Raw genomic sequence first — 10,571 nt, forward strand, 5'->3', positions numbered from 1 at the left:
TATTTTAAAATTAATATCCCCACACATTTACATCTAGTCCACTATTCTAGCTCATAGTAGTTACTGCCTAATTTCATGGTGTGTGTGTGTGTGTGTGTGTGTGTGTGTGTGTCCTCTTCCAGAGGCCAGATGGTGTAGAATCCTAGAGAAGTGCTTGACACATAGAGTAATCAGACCACAGCAAACCGCCCTCGAAGACCGTCCTCAGGCTGTTCCGTCTGCATGCATTTATAAAACACGTAAGTCCTTTCTGACTCACGTATGGCTGACACTAACGTTTCAACGGGCAAGAGCTTCTTACTCTAGGAAGAGGGCTCAACAGGCAAAGCCTCTTTTTCAGGCCCTCCCAGCACCCAGGACACAGCAGCTCTCTTTCTTCTCTGAGATTAAGCTGGCCCAGAGCCACAATAAACACGGCATCCCCCTTACAGCGAGGAAAGATTAAATATCTGATTAAAATTTTTGGCTGCTAATTTATTGAACTTGGAAGAGGAAAGCCTTTGGAAGTCACATGACTTTCCCTGTCTGTCTGCGGCTGCTGTCCCCTGCAACACAGAGGTCACCATGCTGTGGAAAAAATAAGGAGCTGGGGGCTCCACAGACTTGGGTGGAGGGACCTGGGAGGCTGGGGGCGTGCTCTCAGGTCATGTCAGAGATTCCTGTTGGGGAGAGAGGGCAGCTCTTTCTCAGGTAGAGGGAGAAAAGTTCACACTGGACTGTGGCTGTCTCTGTTTTAACCTATTATTACCTTCTGTTCTTGTCACTATGGAGATTGATTCGTTTCATCCCACCCCCGCCCATTGTTCTGAGCCGCCCAGAAAAAATGTCGTCATGGGCAGCCCAAAAATGTACAGGAATTCTTAAAACTGAATGACTTCAGTGTGTCTTCACTGGTGGCACTCTGTGGAAACCACACCCCTAGAAGCTCAGGACCAGAGATTCCTCTTCCCTTCCCAGGCTCTCTCCAGTCCCTCTCCAGCCTGCATGCCCACCTCTGACTATCCCAGGGCTTTGAACAGAGGCCCAGGGAGGGAAACTGCAAAAGGAAAGGCTGGTCAAAGTGCTTTTCCTCAGAAAAACAGAGGTGTGGGACTCCAGGAGAATGGAAAGTCACCTTCGCTGACCTTGGGAAGAAAAAGCCAGCCATTTGGCAAAGCTGTCTGCCATGACAATGTCCCCAGAGAGGAAAAAGTGACAGAAGTCACAAGTGATTTGTTACAACCTGCAAAGTGCATCAAGCATGCTGCCCAATGATCAACTGGGCTAAACAGAAGGCATCTTGGAACGAAGTGATAGCAAACACAGACAAAGCTTAGTTTACCAACACTGATGCATCCAGTCAAGCGTAGCATCGTTAAAGCCTCACAGGGGGCATTTGTCCTGTTTACTAAGGGAGGAAAATTGAGATAATTTCTCACTTGCTTGAGGTCATCCACTGTCAAGGGTGGAGCCAAGACTCAAGTCCAAGATCCACAGGCTTCCTAGAGCCCTACTCTGCTGAAAGTGGGGGGTTTCGGTTTCTGTCTTATGTCCTTACTCCAATTATAAATTACCCAGAAATCCTTTCCCATCTAAGTAGTAAAGTTCCAGCTCATGGAGCCCCTAAAACTTTCTTTATTTTCACATAAATGACATAGACTGTGTCTGTCCCTCGACACCAGAGTGTGTCCCTTCCTCCTGAGCCTTACAGTCATGGCTCCATCACCTTCCATGGCTCTGCCTCTGGCTATCTGGCAACTATTTGAGAGTAGAATTGGGACAGCTGTTTCATGTAAAGTATTCAAGTTGATTAAGTGCCATCTTGCCTTCCAAACCATGCGCAGCTGACTTGAGCATCTCTCCGGGATTCCCATTTGAGTGAGAAGACAAGACAAGAAAAGTACTTTCCTGTTGGGGCTAGGAGATTTGCGCAGCCATTAGAGAAACTAGTCTAAGCTATGAGTGGTGTAACCCCACGAAAGATATTCATATAGTATACATCTATACACATTTAGCCCTGGTATTCTAGGAACGTCTACCCACGCGCACCTAGTAACACTGGTGCTCAGTTCCCTTGGGCTGAGGACTCCTACATACATAAAAAAAAAAAAACAAAAACTCTCAACCTCCTTCCACTCCAGGAATCAGGCCACATTCAAGGAAAAGCAAGGAAAAGCAAGCTCCCGCAGGTGTAGGCCTGCATCTTCTCTCAGACTCCCTGTGTCATCGCAAGAACACCTTGTCGTGTACACCTCTTCAGACTTAGTCCTGTCCTGGGGTCCAGAGACTCTGCCGTGCCTGCTGATGGGTCGTGCACTTCTCTCTGACTTCCCTCTGTTCTCCAAACAAACTTAGGAATACATACCAAGACACTTTTCAAAGACCCACTTAACACCTGCTACTGGGAGCCTCCCTGGTTCCTAGACAAACAGAAGGGGCAGTTTCCTGGAGGGTGGACAGGAGAAGGTTGCCCTGGCTCCGCGCCCTGGACTGGTTCCATCGGTCTTGCCCAGCAGAGGTCTTGTCTCCACACAGCAGAAGGGTCCTAAGGTAACCAAGTTCAGTGGAACACTGAGATAAGTTCTTTTTCTGGCTTTCTGGACTTTTATCACAGCCTACACCTTCTGGTAAGGCAGAAATAATGCAGTCGGGACCAGAGTAGGCTCAGTTTGGCACTACTCATGGAGAGGCCTGGGGCAGGAATCTCTGAGGTAACTTTCCTTCATAGGAAACCCTCTTCCTTGAAAGTCTAGCATGAGAAACTAGTGCCATTAGTTTGGTGTCTTTCACATTAACTACATGCTCCACACTTGACCCCTCCATATTAACTACATGTTATACACTTGATCCTTTCAGGTTTTGTTTGTTTCTCTGTTTTCGGTCTATCTCTTATCCAGGCTGATCTCCATCTGACATGTGGTTCAAGCAATCCTCCTGCCTCAGCCTCCTAAGTGGCTAGTCTAAGCCATCAGACCTGGCTTTCTTTAAACAACAATAACCTCGCACGCGTGCACACGCATGTGCATACATACACATACACATACACACACACACACACACACAGAGAGAGAGAGAGAGAGAGAGAGAGAGAGAGAGAGAGAGAGAGAGAGACCCAGAGTAATACACACAGAGAGAAACACACAGAAAAACACACACACATACACACACAGAGAGAGAGAAACACCCAGAGTAACAAACAGAGAAAAACACATACACACACAAACACACAGATATATATACACACACCAAACAAACATGCAAGAATATGCCATTTGGATATAAAAACCAAAAAATAGAAGTTTGGGACATTGCAGATCAAAAATTACTTGGAAGAAAAAACCTTGCTATTCACTAAGTCCTGTAAAAAGGCATATACACAATGTGGAATTATTTATATTGTGAACAACAGAAAATATTAACAGCAAATGATAATCATGTTATTTGATGTAGAGAAAAGACAAAGGGGGTAGGTTGGTACCAAACAATATACTCAGACTTTTGTTCTGTTCTCTAAAGGTCACACTGTGGCAAGAAGAGAGGCTCTCTAGAACAATCTCTAGAAAATAATAAATGCCTTCTTTCATCGTCTGTTACCTTCCTGTGTGTGTGTAAGACTCGAGCTTAATTACTCACTTCCTAGACAAAGCCAGCTCTATGCCCTTAACCCCATTGCAGACATGATGTGCTCTGGTTCACTTGGAGAAATAGGTGGAGGCCCTCTTCCTTTGGTTCTTCTGAGCCCAGCAGAATTCTTGAGCCTGTGCCATGGAAGAGCAGTGCCAGGGGGTGGGAGGTAGGGGGGGACACTTCGCTGCTCAGACCCTGCTCTCACCTCTGATTGCCTTCCAGTCACTTGCAGAGTGGCTCTTATGGAGATCTGTCTTAACCAGCAACCTCTGAAAAATCTGAGCCATCACCTCCTTTTTGAAATACTACATCTAACTGGAGAGACCCAGCAGGTGCAGCGGGGGTGGGAGAACTTACTGAAAAGGGGAACTTCCCTACTGTGACCTTCAAAGTCTGAAACAAAGTTGAGTTGATTCATAAATACAAAGGGGCGGCTGGTTATTTTCCTTTTATTGTATATCTGGGTCTCCAGAACACTAGGTGATTGGAAGTTTTTTGGTTTGGTTTTGGTTTTGTTTTCCAAAAAGTTGGTTATGAGCAGAGCTTTCTGAGCTGTTCACTTTGGTGGGTACAGGGTGAATTCTGTCACTTAGTCCCAAAGCTGTGAAAGATGCTTCTCTCTAAAGAAGGAAGCCGGTTGGTGACAAGGCTGACAGAGCAAACACCACACAGAGGGCTGAAATCCCCCATCCCACCCCTGCCCATTTCCAGAACAAAGTCAGCACAGGGGGAGGCAGAAGGGAAGTTTGGGACTGACCTGTCACAGGTACTTCATCTCAGGAAGCTAAAGTGAGCTGTATGCTTCGTCCAAAAGGATTACAAGTGGAGTAAATAAAACCAGTGTAGCCCTTGAGTGGGCATGGAAGGAGCCAAGAGTTGATGTAGTGGTAACATCTTACATTTCCGCGCATTCACAGTGCTCACCGCACCTTCACGCTCAGTACATGTTAGCCATTTTATAACAGATATTTACTGAGGGGAGGGGTACATGCATGCTGAAGTGCCTGTGTGCAATCAGAGAACATGTTTGTGGAGTTGGTTCTTTCCTTCCAGCAGTGGGTCCCAAGGATCAAGCCTGGGTCATCAGGCTTGGCAGAAAGGACTTTAACCCCTGAGCCATCTAACCTGCCAGCCAATATTTCGCACTTTTATTGAATCCTTATTATAATCCAAGTGGCTATTATTAACATTTACCTCCTTTCTCATAGCTTTAGTTCTACTAAAAATAATTCAGAATTGGTCTCTCCCACAAAGAGAGAATTTCCAGATACATACTTTGGGTTAAGAAAAACCTTTATCCCATCTTTCTATAACACCCAAACAATCTCCAGAGACAATTTTTTTTTATATATTTTTATTCAAATAAAAATAAACTTAAGTCTTAGGGCACATCACAGAAGAGGGAGTGGAATGATTTTAAGAACCAAGGCATCACCTGTGAGATGCTGTCATCTAGATATAATAGGGAAGCTGCAGTTGTTAAAATCTCAACAACGTGGCCCCAAACAAGATCCGAACAATGACAATACAAGTCAACATGCCAACACAGAAGAGCAAAGTCCCATAGAGTTCCACATCTACATGAAGAGCTACAAGCAAATAATGACTAATTTGGAAAGTCAGTCCTTCCTGGGTGTGAGCGCTCTACGTGGTTACCTAATGCCCAGTGACCAACCTAAGATACATACACACACACACAACACTAGATAGAGTCAGCCATTCATGTTTATATATTTATGTTTGTATATACATAATAACCATAGTGATTAAAGAAATATCATGAATTTGGGAGGAATCGAGCAAAGAATGAAACAGGAGGGATTAGAAGGGGGAGAGGGATGGAAATGATGTAAATACAGTACTCAGATGACATTCTCAAAAATTAATTAAAAAGAAACTTAAAGGATAAACCATAAGATGCTTAGATCAATGCTTTCTTCTCCTTTCCTGGCTCTAGTAGCATTGAGAACCAGTTCAAAGCTGACTGGTAAGAGGATTTGAGTAACAGCCCCACCCCCCTATGTTTACCCCTTAGGTCTTGAAGCTGAAGACCAAGCTCTCTGCAAGCAAGGGGACTTCCTTAGAGGCGTTCGCTAGTGATTTCTCTAGTTTAGGGGTAAAATTTTGCTTAATTTTTAGATGTTTTATTTGGTAGAGTATATCAGACTACAATGTATTTAAAAATATTTTTTCTTGAGCATAGGTATACTTAGCATAAATATGAGATAAATAAAGGTTTTTAAATATAGAATACTGAAATGAAGGGAAAGGGAACTGGTTACCTTGATTACTCACTTGATTCTGTGATGTAACTCTCCCCTTACAAGGACAGGCCCTGGAGCAGCCCTCCCCCAGGGGGCAGAGAACTGAGAATTTACTTTCCTGGGCATATAGCATGTACAATTGCAGGAGACACATTTACCCTTTCAGTAGTGCCCAAAAGAGGGAGAAATTCGGTACCTCCAACAAGGATGTGTATCCATTTGCCCACCGTTCTCCCATGTCTGAAGGTTTCTGGCCCTTCCACCAAAGCACTCACTCTCAAACACTTAAGCCATACAAAAAGGTTCCTAACAGTCAAACAGTGCACGAATTGTATACTTGTGCTCCAGAGGGGACTGGTGACCACGGCTGTACTCTGTGGGTAAGCAATGGATAACAGTGCAGGTGCCTGCCATGACTAAGGTGCCAGGGAGGAGAGGGCTTGTTTCCCGGCTGAAAGGGCAAAAAGATTGAACACTTAACTTAGGTAATTTTAGTTTCTAAGCCTGTATTCTTGAATCATCTCCCTTGTGTTTCTGTCTCCTCCAGTAGCATCAACAGAGCCCATATACTTAATTGATACCTTTAAAATGTTCTGGGTTGAAACGCTAGGTGCTAAATGCACTGCATTGTCTTTTTTCATTCTTCAGTTGAGGGACATCTAGGTTGTTTCTAGTTTCTGGCTATCATGAATAAAGCTGTGATGAACATAGCTGAGTAAATGTCCTTATGGCACGATGGAGCATTCTTTGGGTATATGCCTAAGAGTGGGTAACCCTGCAGAAGGGGGGAAGACTGTAGGGGTCAGAGGGGACGGAGGACACCAGGAAAACTTGGCCTAATGAATCAACTAAGCAGGGCTCCCATGGGCTCCCAGAGACTGAAACCTCTCTCACAGGGCCTGCATGGCTCTGCCCCAGTCCTTTGCATAATGTTCTGTCTGTTAGCTGGGTGTTTTGTGACACTCCTTATAGTGGGAGCGACTGTATCTCTTTGACTCTTTTGCCTGATCTTGGACTCTTTTCCTCTTATGAGGTTGCCTCGTCCAGCCTCAATATGAGGGCTCTTGTCATGTCTTAATGTATCTTGTTTTGTCCTGTTTGGCTGTGGTCTCTTGGAAACCTGCTTTTTTCTGTAAAGGGAGTGGATCTGGGGCAGAGGGAAGATGTGGAGATTGGGGAGGAGTAGAGGGAAGGGAAAATGTGGTCGGGATTTATTGCATGGGAGAAGAATCTAATAAATAAAAATAGAGATGCTATGTACTTGCCTTAGATCCTCCGTGCCCCGCCACCTCCCAAAGGGAAGATTCTTTCCCGCCTACCTTTCTGTGCTCCATGATCTTCACTTGGTAGCTTGCCTATATCAAGGACATTAAAAAGGTTGGTCAGTGAGATGGCTTGGTGGGTAAAGATGCTTGCCACCAAACCTAGAGATCTCAGTTTGATCCCTCAGGAATCATGTGGTGGAAGGAGAGAATTGGCTCCCATAGGTTGTCCCCTGACCACCACACGTGTGCTATACTACGTTGTGTGCGCATATACACACAGCTAAATATAACTTAAAATCTTTTTAAAAGTTGAAATAAATTAGCCTGACTCCATTCAACTGCTAATTTAGTTGTTGCTAAATGTTTCTGGGTTCCAGTTGAGAGCAAAAGCATTGGGAAGACTTCACTGACAACTCAAACTAACAGTAGTGAAGCAGTGAGCCCTATCCTTCATTAATTTAGAGCAGATGAGAGATTGTAAAATGTTTATTAAAATATCACACATGCTCCATGTTCTTCTAGCTCCTTTGCGAATCCAGGCTTTCATCTGGAGCTTTCTAGCAGCTCTCGGTGTGCAGCACACGCAGCTGCTGGCGAAGCCTCTGGAGCTTTCTAGCAGCTCACGCTGTGCAGGACACGCAGCTGCTGGCGAAGCCTCAGCTTCCGTCTGAAATTCAAGCTTTGCAGGTTGTTTGTTTACTTGTGGAAATTCTTTCTCCAAAGTCACTTTTACTAACTTTACCACATTCTTCACAAAACTAGGGAAGAGGTGCTTTTGAAGTAGAAAGTTTAGGAGAATTGAAAAAGGCGCCTCTGCAAGTGGTTCACCCAGAAGATATTCAACCTGTTCGCTGTCTGTACCTCTGCAAATGATACACTCCGAAGATACTCAGCTATCTCCTGTCTGCAAGGCGCAGTGCACTGGAGGCTTACCTTGGGACAGGGGACAGGGGACAGGGGAACTCTTGTGTTCACTGAAGGGCTCAGTCTTTGGCTTTCATGGAGCCTGAAGCTCCCTCAATAAGTGGAACCTATTAGCTGATGTAGATGCCTAAACTTTGCTGGGGTCAGTCTTAGCATGTGATGTGCAAGAGGAAGCATGTTGTTGGCTTGATTTTTTTGTTTTTGTTTTTGTTCTTGTTTTTTTTTTAACCACTCTCCCCTTTTCAGTGATATGCAGTAAGAAAGCCATGTGCCGGGCACAAGAGATCCCTCTTCAGCAGTTAGTAGTCAAAGGGCCCTCCTCAAGTGTGCTCTGTGTTGGGACCCAGGCCAATGCATCAAAGTAAAAGGCAACTGGGGAGACTTCGTCTGGCGAGCTTGAAGGTGGGGTCCCAAGCAAACAAGGGGTGGAAGGCAAGTTATGGTGTAAGGCATAGCAATGCATCTAAACAGAGACATGTTTGGATTCTGGGCAAAGTTCCATAATAACAGTGACTGGCCTAGTTCATTTCAAGCTATTCATATATCCTTGAAATTTTTAATCTTTCAGAAGATAGACAAAAATGGTGGTATGGGCAGGAAAGAGAAACATATAAAACAAAACAGCACCTAGCCATGCTTTCCAGTGTATTATAGAAGCAGGTCCTGACACATGCCTCACAGGTAATGGGCTGGCCAGTTAAGGTCATCTCATGAAGAAGCAGCATCTAAATGGTGATGAACTGGCCAAAGTGTGTTGCTGTCATCTCATGAAGAAGAAAAGGGCATATCTCTGCATCTGCATTGGCTGGTGCATTATATATAGCAAGTGGGAAACATAAAACTCAAAAGTAAAGGACACATCAGACAAAGGGTTACACTTCTGAAGAAATCGGGCAGCTCAGGAGCTGAGCAAGATCACTGGCAGATAGCCCGTTACCTCTGAGAAAATGTGAAATATGCACAGTGCAGACAAAGGCGATGCTCTGTAAACAGGCTGGAGAATTCTCCTGCCTGGGAGAGAGAGGCTCTGTGTTTACCTTTCAGAGGCGCTGGCTCCACCCCACCTCACACTGAATGAAGGGAATGCCTCTGACATCTGAAAATCTTGAGTGCATACCATGTACCTGGACACTGGACTCCATCCCACAGTGGGCGTGGCAGTGTTTGTAAAGTAAGTAGGCTAACACTTCAAATGCCCAGGGGTATGTGTAGTATCCTCCAGAGACTTCCAAAAGATTTATTTTGGGGTGAGGTGAACTTTGTTCATTAAAATAAGAGGTCAATCTGTCATCAGAATCATGTTCATTCTTAACCTTCATGTCAAAAAACAAAACATAGGAAGAGCTTTACCTACCCCCATCCTGTTTCCCCAACTCTATACAGCCTCAGTGGCTGTACCTAAGGCAGCTCAGCGGATGTGTTTGAGACAAGGCAATCTTCAGTAGTATACATTGCAGGGGAGAGGGGATTAAAAGCAAGAGTAAGAACAAATTGAGAGTAAAAAGTGAATGGATGATTTGGTTGAGGCTCCTCTTGTAAGGAATCAGACAATGTAAAACACGAAAAGAAATGATTTCCTCCTCCAAAGCCCTTCAATAGATCTGCTCCTAGTCCAACTACTGACTTTTTCCTCTGTGTTTTTCATGGTCTGCCCAAGTCACTTACCTGTGTCTGACCTCTTCTTCTATGTCAGGGGCTTACCTCAGCACCCAGTTCACCAGGAAGGCAGTGAAGGAGCATGGAGTCAGGAAGGCGGTGAAGGAGTCATGGCCGGAGCCACTTCACCTTTGGCTATTTCTATCGATGATTGTGTGGCCAAAAGCTGCTTACTTTTAGCAATTGTTACCTTCTTAAGCTCTTTGCTATTTGTGTCCAAACCTGCTGGCTTCTGGCAACTTGACACCTGCTGACAGAAGTACTGGATTAAGAAAAAAAAAAGCTTAGTTATCAGAGCTCTTTTCTCTCTTGTTCAAGGACCCCTCACTGGTCAGGCAAGAGGCTGAGTTCATTAACTTTTCATAGGACACGGACACACACACACACACACACACACTTTGGCCAGGCTCAACCACCTGTTTCATCAATTCCACGAGAGTTCAAGCATACATAAACATGCACACGTACCTACACATTTATGTATGTACATACATATAGACAGATATAAGCATATATACATTTGGTGGATGGGTCAGAGGCCCAACAAGCATACTTTATTTCTTCTGTCTGGCCTTTTTATACCTTCTTAGACAATAGTTCTTTATAAAATTACCTCATAAGTTTGGAATACAGGAAGAACAATCCACATTCCACAAGGAACTCAAGAAGAAGGAAGACCAAAAGGTGGACATTTCATTCCTTCTTAAAAGGGGGAACCAAATACCCACGGAAGGAATTGCAGAGATCAACTATGGAGCAGGGACTGAAGGAAGGGCAAGCCAGCCTAAATAGAGCTGTCTCCTGAGAGGCTCTGACAGTACCTGACTAACACAGATGTAGAGGCTCACAGCCATCC

General features: G+C 44.6%; 1 long non-coding RNA gene across 3 annotated transcripts in view; it reads right to left on the reverse strand.

The window, feature by feature from the left end:
- Positions 1-7,605: 7,605 nt before the first annotated feature.
- LOC116087539 overlaps positions 7,606-10,571 on the reverse strand; it is a 7,920-nt gene continuing 4,954 nt past the window's right edge. The window contains exons 1-3 of one of the 3 annotated variants that reach the window (XR_004117460.1): positions 10,234-10,255; positions 9,725-9,962; positions 7,606-7,814 (exon numbers count right to left, since the gene is read on the reverse strand). This is a non-coding gene — a long non-coding RNA (uncharacterized LOC116087539). Of the gene's footprint in view, positions 7,815-9,724; positions 9,978-10,233; positions 10,256-10,571 lie in introns of those variants that run through there. The other 2 variants (XR_004117458.1, XR_004117457.1) reach the window with 2 other exon arrangements.

The sequence above is a fragment of the Mastomys coucha genome, unplaced genomic scaffold, assembly GCF_008632895.1.
Source record: "Mastomys coucha isolate ucsf_1 unplaced genomic scaffold, UCSF_Mcou_1 pScaffold13, whole genome shotgun sequence".
NCBI classification, from domain to species: Eukaryota; Metazoa; Chordata; class Mammalia; order Rodentia; family Muridae; genus Mastomys; species Mastomys coucha.